Here is a 15,654-nt window from a genome sequence, read left to right on the forward strand (position 1 = left end):
TATTTTTTTCTCAGACTCTACTTTTTATTGTGCTCAATATCAGTATCTTTATTGAAAGATTGTTCAAAGTAATTTCCAGTACTTTTATTGAAATCAGCCTAAATATCTCTAGATCCATCTAGACCATACAAGAAAAGTGAAAATTTGGCTTAAAATAGAAAATTGTTCACAATCACCAATCGAACTCGCAAAAATAAAGATGCCTGGACCCTTTGAGCACACTTGGCATCATGTGTCCACACTTCCATAGTTTCCTGGATCACAAGCAAACTTTTATTGTCTTTTCCCCCAACTAATATTGGCATCACATTTCCTAGGGTGGAGAGCCCTACACACCACACCCCAATCTCCAAGAGGAAAAGTATCCCAGGAGTCTAACACACTCACTTCTCTGAGCACTCTCTGCATCCCAACAGACTTCTCCAAGATCTCAGGTGACAGTTTTCTATTCCATCTGATTATGATCACACAGGTGAGGTTGGAGTCAGGACAACTCAGAGGCCAGCTCACAGGGAGAGTCCAGGAGGGGGCTGGCCCCCATTTCACTTTCTGCTCCAGTTCCCTGGGGAAGCGCTTACTCACCCAGGTCACCTTCAGGTCCTCCGTGACCCCCGTGGCCCTGCACTCCAGGGCAGTTTTGCACAAGCTTGGTGTGATGGATGGTTATTTGGCCAAGATTTGGAGAGAAAAAGAGTTCATTAGTGCATTTGTAGAGCATGCTACTCATCCATTATGTAGTTTCTGAGAAGCCAAGTGGGATGAAACTGCATTTTACAGCCAAAAAATTGAAGCTTCAAGTGGTATAATTGCTTGCCAAAATCAAATAATAAGAAAGTGAAACAAAATCTTTTTTTTTTTTTTAAGAGAATGAAAGCCAGCCAGAGTCTCTCAGCTCCTTCTACCATCCATATCCCATGCCTGTACCACACAGCTTAATTCACACCAAGTGTCCTTCACATACATCATCAGATCCTTCACAAATCCTATATCCCTTGGAGGGTATAATCAAATCTCTTGAGATAAAACTCCAGAAGTCGAGTTCACAAAGAGATCTGAAAACTGGTTTTCAAACTCAATCTCTCACCTATCCTAAGGCACACAAAAATAGAATTTGGTGGTAAGTGGGAAGAGAATTTCTTCGGGTGAGCCTCACTGGGAGTCCACTGCCAATGTTGCCCATTCTTAGTTTCACCGATCTATTCTTTTAGTCTATTTCATTTATTTCTACTCTGATCTTTATGATTTCTTCTCTTGACATAATTTTGGATTTTGTTTGTTCTATATCTAACTAGCATATTCCTTACCTCACTTTTTTTTCTTCTTTTTTTGGTTTGCTTTCAGGGAAAACACTTAAGATTTACTCTCATAGCAGATTTCAAGTATCTGCAACTAAAAGTTTGTACCTTTGCAATCAGATATTGACATTTTGTGGAACGCCTTGTGTTTGTGATTTGTACGATGGTTCTCTCACAACCAGACTGCAGTTAAAAGGTTTTTGAAGGAAGATCACAGAGGGAAAGTGCTATTTTCATTATCTCAACCATTAACATGACATGACTTGATTTTGACCATGACCTTCTGCCGGAGGTAGTACCTTGTAACAATTTTTATTTTCTTTCTTTGAGTTGTTATCTTCACTCTGTGATCTTTTCTCAATTTTCAGATTATTCCTTTCTTGTGCTGTTGGGCAAGGGTGTATATTTTTCTAGGAAGGCATTCCTGTACTTCCATCAGAACCTCCAAAGGGAAGGAGCTTGAACTAAGTCCCAGGAGAAGACCAGGAAGGAGGCTGTAGTCCACTGCTATTTGTGGTTCAGAGGAGGGAAGGGATGGTGTTCTGCATGTCAAGAACCTCACACACAGTGCTTTCTATATATAACACTTTTGAATTTGATGTACAACTTTAAATCAATGTTACATAGTTCTACAGTAAAATATTAAGGTATTAAAATATCCATACAATTATAGACTTGATGAAAGGCAATAGTTACTATTTGCAAGAAACAAGAGAGGTTACCCCTGAGGAGAGTGGCTATGGGAATCAAAGGTGAAAAGGATACGCTTTCTATAAACAGTGAATTAAACTTTTTAATCATATGTGTATTATCACATGATCTTTATTGCGCAATTTGTTTTCTTTGTGTCACTTTTTTAAATTAAACTAATAAATGTTAGTTTTTTTTTTTTAATTGGAGGCTAATTACTTTACAATATTGTATTGGTTTTGCCATACATCAACATGAATCCACCACGGGTATACACGTGTTCCCAATTCTGAACCCCCCTCCCACCTCCCTCCCTGTACCATCCCTCTGGGTCATCCCAGTGCACCAGCCCCAAGCATCCTGTATCCTGCATCGAACCTGGACTGACAATTCATTTCTTATATGATAGATTGTTTTTAAGTAAGTGTTATTTGTTGACTATTTATATCAGGCACTGAGTGATACATCGTTCACTTAATCCTTACAACAAATAGATGAAGTCTGTCATGTTAAAATCCTCATTAGGATCATGAGAATCCTCATTAGGATCATGAGGTGCCCTGAGGCTCAATAAACTGACCAGGCTCACACAGTGGGGAAGGTCAGATTCACAACCCCAGCAGGCAGGTGCTCAGTTGTGAGTGCTCAGGATGAGAAGGAGGCAGTAGGTGTCCTACAGGTTCCAAACACTGCACATCATTCGTCTCGGGCTGTCTCCAAACTGACCTGAGAGGCAGTGGTGACTAATCTCCACTCTGCAGAAAAGAAAACCAGCTCTCAGAGGGGAGAAAGTGATCATGGAAAAGGTAACAGAGATCTGACATGGAAACTGGACTTGCTATTAATGTGCGGTCTTCTCTTAGTCTTTCAAATCAGTCGACCTTCCAGGGAACAAATAGTTTCTCCAGAGTCTGACATTTCCCCCCATGAATAAATTCTACTTCAAGGAAAATCCCGTGACCCATGTACTCCCTACCTGCAAGACACCTGCCTTTACTTCTAAGAGTCTGTCGCAAGGGTTGGGGCAGAATACCACTCTCTTCTCTGAAGCTGTTTTTCACTCAGAAGTTTCTTATCTGGATCAAGAGCTCAGATGAAAGACACAGAATTCTCAAGGGTTCCCCATTCCCAATGGTACCCACTCCACTCTCAGTCCTAAACTGTCTCCCACAAGGGTCTAAATTTTAGCCCAAATTCTCCCCCACTATAATCACGAATATGGACTTCTCCTGCATAGGAACATCACCACTGACCTCTAACGTGGGATAATATTGTCCAGGGACTTAGGCCCTAATCACAAGGTCCTGAGATATGTTTTTGCATCTGAACTGATGCTCCACCAATATACTGGACACCTTCTCCCAGTCTCTAGTTCTAACCACACCTATCTTCTCTCCTGGTCTCTAGTTCTAACCACACCTATAAGTCTCTGAGGTCAATGTTAAGAGCTGAATATTTGTATACCCACAAAATTCATATTTGGAAACCCTAATCCGCAATGCTGGGTTTTTAGGAACTGGCCCTTTAGGGAGTGTTTATTTTATGATCAAATCATGAGGGTGAAGCCCCCAAGACAGGATTAGTTCCCTTATTAGAAGAGGAAGAGAGATCAGAACTTTCCCTCCACACCATGTAAGGAGACAGCAAGCCAAGAAGAGGGCCCTCGCCAGGAAGAGCATCAACCTGATCAACCTTGATCTTCAACCTTGATCTTGGACTTCACAACCTTCAGGACTATGAGAAAATTAATTTCTGTTGTTTAAGTCATCTAGTATATGGGATTTAGGAATAGTTCCCTGAGAAGATCAAGCAGTACTTCAGGAAGAGAAAAGGATTGACTCCATGACCCTCCAACCAGCATCCAAGCCTACCTCAAAGCATCTTTCTACCCTGTCTACTGAGCGCTAGTGCCACCTGGTGGCTGAACACCAAACTGATGTTAGTGCTTTCCTCACCATTCAGCCATCAGTCACACAGTGAGAATCTACTGTGCGCAGCACCACTGAGATACAAAGACAAAAGGCAAAGTCACTGTTCTAAAGGAGTTCAAACTCTAGTGGGGAGACTTCTAGAAGCAGAAACTGTTGCAGCGTGGGTGTATGTATAGCTACAGTACAGAGGAGTTAAGAAGCATTTTCTTTCAAAGAGAAGTAAAGGGCAGCATGTGTGAAACTGAAATAAAGGAGGAAGGCCTCCAGGAGGAGGACTTCAGGATGACCTTCAGGAGGCAGGTAGACCTGACCACCAGCAGGGGGAAGGGCTGATTCAGTAGAAAGAGCTGTAGCTGGGAAGCCTGTGGCCAGGGTCTCTGCCCCTTACAGAGGCCAAGGCAGGTGTAAACTGGGAGGAGACTAGTCCAACACTAGGGATGTGAGACATGGCCAATGCAATGGCCTTAAGGTTAATTTAAAAAGAAAAAAAATGAGATTCTCATGAATAAAAATTTACCAGGAACCGACAGTCTGAGAGAGCAGGATACAAGGGAAGAAGTGAGTTCATTGTCTGCCTAGGTTTTTCCGAGATCCCTCTTTACACATCTCCAGGGGTTCAAGTAAGGCTGAGATCTCAGCATAGAGGGTCGGAGCCAACAGGACTGAGGAGGGCAAAACACCCCCAACAGGCCACGTCCAACAGTGTCCAGACATAGATGTGAATAGGAGGGACGGTGGGTCCCATGGACAGGGCCTAAGAGGATGGACTTTGACAATGGGATCCTGAAGGCAAAACTGATGAGCAGAGTCAGCCGCAGTGAGTTCCAGGTAAGCCATCCACTTAGATCAAGACTCCACCAACCATCAAGAGGGGTATAGAGAAGTCCCACATGCAGGGAGGCAGAAAAGGGGTGAGGCCAGGAGACCAGGGCAGCAGGATCCAGGGAATTTGGACAGAGCCCAGTGTCACAGCCAGATCATGTGATGAAAATACAGGAGAGCAGCAAGACTGATAGCCCCCTCCCTGGAGACTTTGGTCTTTTATGGAGGCAGATGGGGCCTGTGGCTTCCATTAGAAAATGGAGCCCAAGGACCAGGACAGTCTTTTTCACCAGTGTTCTCAGGCTTCCCACAGCCCTTCAGAGACTGCGTGCTGAATAAACATTTTCTGGATGTGAGGATGACTCAATTTCCACCTGAAACAAACAGAAAATTCCTATACTACCTATCACCGAAGATAAAGGGCCTTGGTTTCTGAGCTAATCTTTCCCCAGAAGGTGTCCTAGACTCTAGTCAGTGCTCGGAGGTGCATGCCTGGCTGAATTCTGCTCCTCAGCCTGCCAACAACTCAGGTCCCAGAGGCCCTTACACACAAGGCTGCCTCTACCCACTAGCCCTGACCTAACCCAGTGAGTACCAACTTCCCCCTGAACCAGTACAGCCAAGACACAGGACCTGTGCAGGTTCAGAATAAGGGACAGTGACTGTGGATGACACACCAGGAGTTTCTCTGAAACCATCCATGGACTTAGTGAGCACAGGTTGACTGTTGCTCATACCTTCTAGACAGCCTGGGACAGAACTGAACAAAAATGGCCCTGGATCTCAGACTAGATATTCTGGACACCATCCCAAATAACATTAGATGTTTCTCCTTCTCCCAGAAGAGTCTGTAGCCAAACTCAACTTCCCATGAGATACTTAGCTCTATCCCTGGGCCAGAGGACTTACAAATGTCCCACTTCCTCAAATCTCTGGTGCTGGTATGCCTGCAAAGAGAAAACCCTTAAAAATTGCTAACACCGAACCTGGACTCCACTGAACTGTGAACCATGAACTTCCAGATGTTCAAGCTGGTTTCAGAAAAGGCAGAGGAATCAGAGAGCAAATTACCAACATCCGCTGGATCACTGAAAAAGCAAGAGAGTTCCAGAAAAACATCTATTTCTGTTTTATTGACTATGCCAAAGCCTTTGACTGTGTGGATCACAATAAACTGTGGAAAATTCTGAAAAAGATGGGAATACCAGACCACTTGACCTGTCTCCTGAGAAACCTGTATGCAGGTCAGAAAGCAACAGTTAGAACTGGACATGAAACAACACACTGGTTCCAAATACAAAAAGGAGTACTTCAAGGCTGTATATTGTCACCCTGTTTACTTAACTTATATGCAGAGTACATCATGAGAAATGCTGGGCTGGATGAAGCACAAGCTGGAATCAAGATTGCCGGGAGAAATATCAATAATCTCAGATATGCGGATGACACCACCCTTATGGGAGAAAGTGAAGAAGAACTAAAGAGCCTCTTGACAAAAGTGAAAGAGGAGAGTGAAAAGTTGGCTTAAAGGTCAATATTCAGAAAATTATGATCATGGCATCTGGTCCCATCACTTCATGGCAAATAGATGGGGAAACAGGGGAAACAGTGGCTGACTTTCTTTTTGCAGGCTCCAAAATCACTGCAGATGGTGATTGTGAAAGGTTATTGAATTAAAAGGTGCCGGGATTCTTGGCCTCCAGAGGAGAAGAATTCAATCCGGAGCCAGAGATGAGGCTTGATCACTCAGAGCTTTTGTGTAATAAAGATTTATTAAAAAGTATAGAGGAGATAGAGAAAGCTTCTGACATAGGCATCAGAAGGGGGCAGAAGAGTATCCCCTTGCTAGTCTTCAGCTGGATGTTATATAGTCACTAGCAGTCTGTTAATGAAAGAAAGGAATGTCTTAAAACTCAGAATGGCACCAGGCCCCTCACCCATAAGATGCATTTTGGGATAATCTTGGCACCAAAAGGTTCATCCAGGGCCATAAAATGGTTAACTTGAATCTTGTAGGACAGATTGCCATACAAATAGTTTTGTTTACATAGATTAGGGAAACAATATCTGAGTATAACATACTAGTTTGTCAAGTAGGTTCTGAGCCATCAAGGCAGAACCGACTTGAAGACAGAGTTTGGGGTCAATGCATAGCATATTAGCATAGCTTATGACCAACCTAGACAGCATATTAAAAAGCAGAGACATTATTTTGCTAACAACAGTTGGTCTAGTCAAGGCTATGGTTTTTCCTGTGGTCATGTATGGATGTGAGAGTTGGACTATGAAGAAAGACTGAGCACCAAAGAATTGATGCTTTTGAACTTTGGTGTTGGAGAAGACTCTTGAGACTCCCTTGAACTGCAAGGAGATACAACCAGTCCATTCTGAAGGAGATCAGTCCTGAGTGTTCATTGGAAGGAATGATGCTGCATCTGAAGCTCCAATACTTTGGCCACCTGATGTGAAGAGCTGATTCATTTGAAAAGACCCTGATGCTGGGAAAGATTGAAGGCAGGAGGAGAAGGGGACAACAGAGGTTGAGATGGCTGGATGGCATCAGCGACTCAATGACATGAGTTTGAGTAAATTCTGGGAGCTGGTGATGGACAGGGAGGCCTGGCATGCTGCAGTTCATGGGGTCACAAAGAGTCAGACATGACTGAGCGACTGAACTGAACCGAACCTGGACTTTTACTGCCTGTCCCCTCACTGTCAAGGCTGTTCTCACCCCTTGTCCTGTAAGCAGTGAGAATACCCCTGGAGCAGGATCCTTCTTCTGAGCGCAGCCCCACTCTGTGCGTCCAGCAAATGGTTGAGGTCTGACCACTCCTTTCTATGGATGTTGAGAGAGCCAGGATCACATTACCCTTCTCTTCTTGCCAACCTCTCTTGGTAAATTTTCTCCATAAAGCTAGTTCCTTAACTGTATGAATTTTCAGGAATTCTACCTGTTAGGTAGGTAGAGTAGGGAAAAGGAGTCCAAAATGGCCGTGGCTAAAAGACAGGGAAGGGAAAAGCCCACAAAAATAGAATAAAGGAAGGTCGTAGGACCAGAGGGAGGACCTCAAGTAAAACAAACAACACTCCTGGCTGGCCCAATTTACATAGTACAAGCCCAGGGAAAGAAAAACATATAAAAAGAGGAGCCAAAACTTTCTTATCCATTCATCTGCTGATGGATATCTAGGTTGCTTCCATGTCCTGGCTATTATAAACAGTGCTGCGTTGAACATTGGGGTACACGTGTCTCTTTCCCTTCTGGTTTCCTCAGTGTGTATGCCCAGCAGTGGGATTACTGGATCATAAGGCAGTTCTATTTCCAATTTTTTAAGGAATCTCCACACTGTTCTCCATAGTGGCTGTACTAGTTTGCATTCCCACCAACAGTGTAAGAGGGTTCCCTTTTCTCCACACCCTGTCCAGCATTTATTGCTTGTAGACTTTTGGATGGCAGCCATTCTGACTGGCGTGAAATGGTACCTCATAGTGGTTTTGATTTGCATTTCTATAAGAAAGCTATGGTACATATACACAATGGAGTATTACTCAGCCATTAAAAAGAATACATTTGAATCAGTTCTAACGAGGTGGATGAAACTGGAGCCTATCATACAGAGTGAAGTAAGCCAGAAAGAAAAACACCAATACAGGATACTAACACATATATATATGGAATTTAGAAAGATGGTAACAATAACCCTGTATACGAGACAGCAAAAGAGACACTGATGTATAGAACAGTCTTATGGACTCTGTGGGAGAGGGAGAAGGTGGGAAGATTTGGGAGAATGACATTGAAACATGTATAATATCATGTATGAAACGAGTCGCCAGTCCAGGTTCGATGCACGATACTGGATGCTTGGGGCTAGTGCACTGGGACGACCCAGAGGGATGGTATGCGGAGGGAGGAGGAAGGAGGGTTCAGGATGGGGAACACATGTATACCTGTGGCGGATTCATTTCAATATTTGGCAAAACCAATACAATATTGTAAAGTTTAAAAATAAAATTAAATTAAAAAAAAAAAAAAAAGAGGACCCAAAGCTAGCTTGCTCTCACTCTCTCTCCCACGGACTGGGGCGCTCTTCTCTTTGCGTCTTTGGATCGACGTGCCCTCACGCCTTGAAGATGGATTTTCCTGCTATCTTCTAAATAAAATAGAGCTGTAACACTGAGCTGTAGCACTGATTTGTCTAAGAGCTATAACATGGTCCTTTTGCGACCTGAGAGCTATAACATGTTCTATCCAAGACCCAAGAGCTGTGACATGCCAAGGGGACTTTAATGTCCATCATTCCAAATCTTTGTTGTGATGAGACAAAAACTGAGGAACATACACTCGCGTGACATAACTTTGACTGGTATACATCACGTTAATAATAAAAGACCCACCTTGCAAACCAGCACAATACTGGAAGTCAACAGTGAGACATTAAAATAATTTTTTTTAAGGAATCAAAGGCAACAGGGCTGTTTCTCCAGGCCCCACACTGCCCGCAGCATCCCTACCCAGCCAGGGAGCATCCCTGCTTCCCAACAATGCCTGCTGCCCATCACTCTACATTCCACTTTCCAGCTTTCTTTCCCTTGCCTCAATATCTCTGGGAGAAAAAAAAAAATGTTCAAAAAGCCTAAGGATTCTCTTCCTCTTAAATATAGATTAAATCATCTCCATTTGTAGTGTAAAGATCCGTCTACTGAAAAGTGAAGCAGCACCCTCTTATCAATGAAGGATGATAATGAAGAGTGAGGAGTGGGAAACAGAGGGGTGAGTTCTGCCAGGGCAGCTTTGTCCTGTTCCTGGAGGAAAATTCTAAGGAACTCTCAGAGTCTGGGAGCTGTGTGAATAGTAGAGAATAAAATGCTGAGACTGCCCTGGTGGCCAGGAGGACAAAACTCAATTTCAGGGTGCTGGAAAGAAGCACTGGTGCCAGGATGTGAAGCAGATCAGTACTGAGAATGGGAGCAAAGAGAATCCTCCTTCAACATGCAGTTGGGCCCATGCTAAAGAGGGAGGGTAAGAATGAAACTGTAGTAAGTCCCCACCATGTTAAGGGCACTGTGCCAGGAGCTTATATACATTCTCCCATGTTATCCCTATAACTCTAATTCTGCTCCTAACTACCTGGTCTACACAAATGCATACACCTGGCTCCAAGGGACATGAGAAAAAAACTTCTGTAATGTTGGGTGAAGCCAGAGGAGAAAACACAAATTCTGTGCATTCATTGTGTGAGCCCCCAAACAAGCAACGGAAGTCTCCATGTTCATGGATGCCAACCAAGGGAGTCAAACTCTGGAGAAAAGCAAGTGCTTATCTCTGGGGATGGGGACTTTGTCATTGGTAAGGAACACACAGAGATTCCTAGGATGTAAGGGTGTTCCTCTAGTGACCTGTGGTGCTCTTGTTGACTGTTTATTTATAATTCATTAGGCTATTCATTAATTGCTACATCCTACCTCTGTTGTTTTTCACAATTAAGAAGGTCTTTAGCAAAGAATACTATGAACAACCTTGAAGCATAAAATATTTACAATATTTTTGAGTTTTTTCCTTAGAGTTTATTCCCAGATATGAGTAATGAAGCAGATGGCATGAACAATTTATAGTTTTTGATACACATTACATTTGAATTTCCACCACTGCAAGTAAGTTCAAATGAGTGCCAAAATGTTTATTAACTGCTTATACTTTTATTTTCTGAACTCTCTATACATACCTTTGAATATTATTCATTTGGGAAGTCAAGTCATGTTTGGGAAGCTGACTTAGAGTGACTTGAGGGCAATGGGGTGTCCATGAAGAAGAAGATACTAAAGATACCAATGGGCAGGGGTAACTGAGGGGACCAGCTGGTGTCACTTCCCCAGGATGCAGATGCAGAGCCCTGAGAATCCTTTCTGTTTGGCCCCACCCATCCTGTGTTCACTGAAACCGCTCATAGGACAAACCCTGGAGATGCAGAGTGAGCCGACTGCATATGCCTGGGAGAAGCAGGGCCAGAGGGATAGAAGACAAATCAAAACAAGACAACAGAGACACAGGACTGGTAGGAGCACACACAGTGATGAAAGGTAGACAACATGAACAGGCAGGGTAGGGAAATGAGCCCTTGAAATGTCTGAGAAAAGAGGTTGGACATGGGGCAGTGAGGGCTGGGGGAAGAAGAAACACAAGCAGATACAGAACTGCAAGGAACATTCAGTATGTTTGAAACTGGTCTGGGGAGACTGGGAGAGACCATGAAGGCCCTGGATGCCATGCTCAGAGTCAAGCTTTATCTTGTAAGCTGAGATTTCCAAAGTACTAATTTAGTGAAAGCTCAGACATTAATTTAGTAAAAGCTCAGGAGGGTTTTTGCTTGAAAAAATTAGAAGGAACATGGAATCCCATGGTCACATATGTTGTGAAATGCCAGATTAAAGAACTGAAACTGAATTTCCCACTGAATAGGGGACTGTTAAGTCTCTCAGAAGGGATCAGTCTGTGTATTTTGTAAAAATTATTTGACCTATGGGCCCCACCATCTTTTTGAGGAGTATTCTTAGAACTGATGGTCCATAGAGCGCCCTGAGAATTTCTGATGTAGGTAAACTGAGTGCCAGCATGTGGTACAGTGTGTACAGGAGCCAAGCTATGTTTTGTTCTCTTCATGGGTCCTCACCTTCCTCTCCATCTCCCCCACCTATGGTAGATCATCAGCAATGTGATCCTTTTAATGGACCCCCATTTTATTGTAAGTAACACAACCATATCTCTGCATTAAGCATGAGCTATTTGAAGTAGACCTGTCTGCCCCAAGCCCAGGTCCTCTTCAATGGTATCCTCTTCCTTCCACAAATATTATTGAGAAACTACTACAGTCTCTGCTCCATTTGCTTAGGATACATCCACTAATGAATCCAACAAACCTTCTGTCTCACAGAGGTTCAGCTCTCAACATTTAGATAATTAAGATGCTGTCATAAATGTAGCAAATTTCTATACATTTTTTTTTCTTTTAAAAATTTTATAGCATTCTCTGCTGGTGAGACATTAATATTTCTCAGTGCTCATTTCTATTGAATAAGAAGATATGATGGCTGGCTTTGGAGACCTGCTTTAAAATATATTTTCTACTCCTATATTAGAATAGCATTAAACTACTTTCTTGTAGTGTTTGTATTCTTTTATATAAGTACATTCTTTTATTCTTTATCCATCCTTGTTTGGCTCCTGATTTTAGAGAAAAGGCTTTTAATTTTTTAGTAAGGCATTGAAACTGACACTAGTTATGGATTTGTGTATATTGCTTTTGTCATGTTGAGCTATGTATCCTCTACATCAACTTTGTTATGAATTTTAAATCATGAATGTGTCTTGAATTTTGTCAAATGCTTCTTTTGCATCTATTAAGATGATCATGTGACTCTTATTTTTCATTTTGTTAAAGTACTGAGTCATATTAATTGATTTGTGGGTATTGAACCATCCTTGAATTCCCCAAATAAATCCTACTTAATTGTTGTTTTTGATCCATTTTTTGTATGATAGAATTGTTTTCTAATATTTTGATGAGAATCTTTGTATCTATATTCATCAGTGATATAATTTTCTTCTTTATAGTGTCTTTATCTAGTTTTGGCATCATGTCCAGGTGTGTGTCTATTGGGGTTCCTCTTGTTTGAATCTTTCTGTGATTCCCATTACTGGATTTCTGTTTCCTGCTTCAGATTCAGGAAATTTTTCAGCCATAATTTCATCAAATACTTTTTTGCCTCCTTCCCCTCTCTCTTCTCCTTGTGAGACCTATGAAGTGAATGTGAGTGTGTTGAATGCTGTCCCAGAGGTCCCTTAAACTATCCCCATTTTTAAAACTTTTGTTTGTCTTTTGTTGTTCTGACTTAGTGATTTCAATTATTTTATTTTCCAGATTACTTATGCATTCTCCTGTGTCACCTAATCTTCTATTAATACACTCCAGTGTGGTTTTATTTCATTATTTTATTTTCCAGTCTGACTAGTTCTTTGCTATATTTTCTTGTTGTTGTTGTTCAATTGATCTGTCATGTCCGACTCTTTGTGACACCATGGACTCCAGCATGCCAGGCTTCCCTATCCTTCACCATCTCCTGGAAATTCTCACTGTGTTCACCTATTATGTTTCCCAGTTCCATTAGAAATCTCTAACTATTGCTTTGAACACTTTATCAGATAAATTGTTTCTGTCTCATTAAGGTTTTATTCAGGATTCTTTTGTTGTTGTTCTTTCATTTGAAGCATATTCATCTGTGTGCTCATTTTGTTTCATTTCCTCTGTCTCTATGAAATTAAGTAAAACAATTGCCATTCCCAGTCTTGAAGGCATATCCTTGTGTGAGAGTGTCCCTATGCAATCTGCATCTAGCCAGTGGCTTTGGTGGCAGAGCTGGATCTTAAGTGAGAGCAGGCTGCATCTTATTCTGGAGTATGCTAGCAGACACCACTTTGGTGGGAGCTAAGCTGGAGGTGTAGGGGCAGGATTCAGAGCCAGGTAAAGCTAGGGTTTCTCCTATGCTCTAATGGCTGGGGGCAGAGGTGGGCTCAAGGGGGTAGAGCAGGAGCTCAGAGGGAGTTGAGTTTCTCTCAGCGTGATAGCACTTCCTTCTTTGGTTTGGTACATGGTCAGTAAGCATTGGGCTCCTGAGGGCTTGGGGATGTACTTCTATGTTGGTTGCCATTTTTCCCTGATGTGCCTTGGATGGAGGCTTGGTTGGCTTCAGAGTGGTTGATTCCACCTGAATGAGCTGGCCCTGCCTCCTCCTAAATATGCACCGTGACACACACTCTGGTGATGGTGATCTCTACCCTGGAGCTAACTTTCCTCACTCTGGAGTGTATGCACGGATACACGAGTTGACAATGAGCTGCCTTTACCCTGATAAAAGACAAGTTCAGGGTCCAAGCTGGCTCCATTCTTTCCAAGTGTGCACACTCTCATGGGCAATAACAGCCTCTGAATTAGTGGGGAGCAGCATTGGAACTAGAAGGGCTGAAGCAGGAGCCCACTGTGTGCCCAGCAGGAAGGCTGGGTAGCTAGCAAGAGCCACAGGCAGTTTTCCATCTGTTTCCTCCAAATGGTGACTGGAAGTAAGCATATGTGTGTATATGCTCTTCAAGAATGCATTTTTCTTTACAGTGTTCTAATAAGCACGTGGGTATTCAAACCAGCTAAGTGGGTTCATCTTCCCAGTATCAGACCTGGGGTAGCGTGTTTAATATATGTCTCATACTCCTCATCCCCAAGGGGGATTCTTGAGCCTGTGCTACCCCTTTTCCTCCATGTGCCCCCTAATAGTGGTGTGGGACCTGAACAGAACACTTCTCCTTCTTTCCTACCAGATTCTCCATGTATCCTTTCTCTACAACCTTGGTTGTAGAAGAGCTATAAAGAAGCTGGAGCCATGTATGTTTCAGGATCTCTGGGGGTACAGATGGGAGTTTCCTTGACCTGGTCCCTGTCTAGCAAGTAGTCCATGGATGGCAGCCAAAAGAGGGGTATTACCTAATATGGAGCCCTTTAAGTATCTCCAGAGATGGAGATGAGAGTGTCTCCTGAGGGTACCTGTATCATCAAGACATTCTTGGTCTGTGATGGGGACAAAAGGGGCACATTTAAATCTTTCAGAATCTAGTCAGACAAACTTTGGTGGACTTACTTCCAAGAGTTTCCCTACACAGAGGGGCTGAACTGCATTCACAGGCAATTTCAGGGTCCACAGCTAGGACCAAGGTCTGTATATTTATTACCCGAGCACAGGTGGACATGATTTTTCCTGGGCCTTCTGCCTATGTTGGTGACAGGCCCACAGCCAAAAGGGGTTCTAACTGACTTCTCAAAGATAGAGAGCTGATTCCGTTTCTGTGGCCAGGACCACAGTTAATAAGTCAGCTTCTTTTTTGGAAGTTATATGCTTCATTTTTATTCCTTTGGAGATTTGACTTAACCTTATAACATGCATACCTAATCCAAACCCTACATCAATACCTCTGCCCACTTCCTGAAGCTGAAAAGGAACTTAGAGCACTTTAGTTCTTCTCTCTCTAGTCCTTAATGTTATTTTTACCCAATGTTTGTGTTCTGTAGTTTCACTACAGAACTTGTATATTCTCCACTCCCAAGCTCATTCTATGAGGCTTCTGTCACCCTGATACCAAAACCAGACAAAGATATCACAAAAAAAGAAAGAAAGGTAAACATCACTGATGAATACAGATGTAAAAATATTTTATATAGTACTAACAAACTGAATCCAAAGACACATTAAAAGGATAATACACCATGATCAAGTAGGACTGAACCCAGGGATGCAAGGATTCTTCAATCTATGAAAATCAATCAATGTAATAGGCCATACTGCCAAATTAAAGAATAAAAACCATACAATAATCTCAACTGATGCAGAAAAAGACTTGACAAAGTTCAACACCCATGTATGATGAAAGCTCTCCAGAAAGTGGGCATAGAGGGAAACTGCCTCAACATAATAAAGACCATATACAACACACATATTGACTGCAAAGAACTGACTCATTGGAAAAGACCCTGGTGCTGGGAAAGACTGAATGCAGGAGGAAAAAGGTATGACAGAGGATGAAATGGTTGGATGGCATCACTGACTCAATGGACATGAGTTTGAGCAAGCTCCGGGAGTTGGTGATGGGCAGGGAAGCCTGGTGTGCTGCAGTCCATGGGGTTGCAAGGAGTCGGACACAACTGAGTGACAGATCTGAACTGAACACAACATTGTAAATCAACTACACTCTAATAAAAAATATTCTTTAAATTCTAAACTTTTGTTATTTTTTTACAATGTACTCCCTGTTAAGTTCTACTCCCTGTTTAAGTTCTACTCACTTTTTCCACTCACCATTCCTTTATGTTTTCAAA

Source organism: Bos indicus x Bos taurus, chromosome 3 (genome assembly GCF_003369695.1).
Source record: "Bos indicus x Bos taurus breed Angus x Brahman F1 hybrid chromosome 3, Bos_hybrid_MaternalHap_v2.0, whole genome shotgun sequence".
Lineage (NCBI taxonomy): Eukaryota > Metazoa > Chordata > Mammalia > Artiodactyla > Bovidae > Bos > Bos indicus x Bos taurus.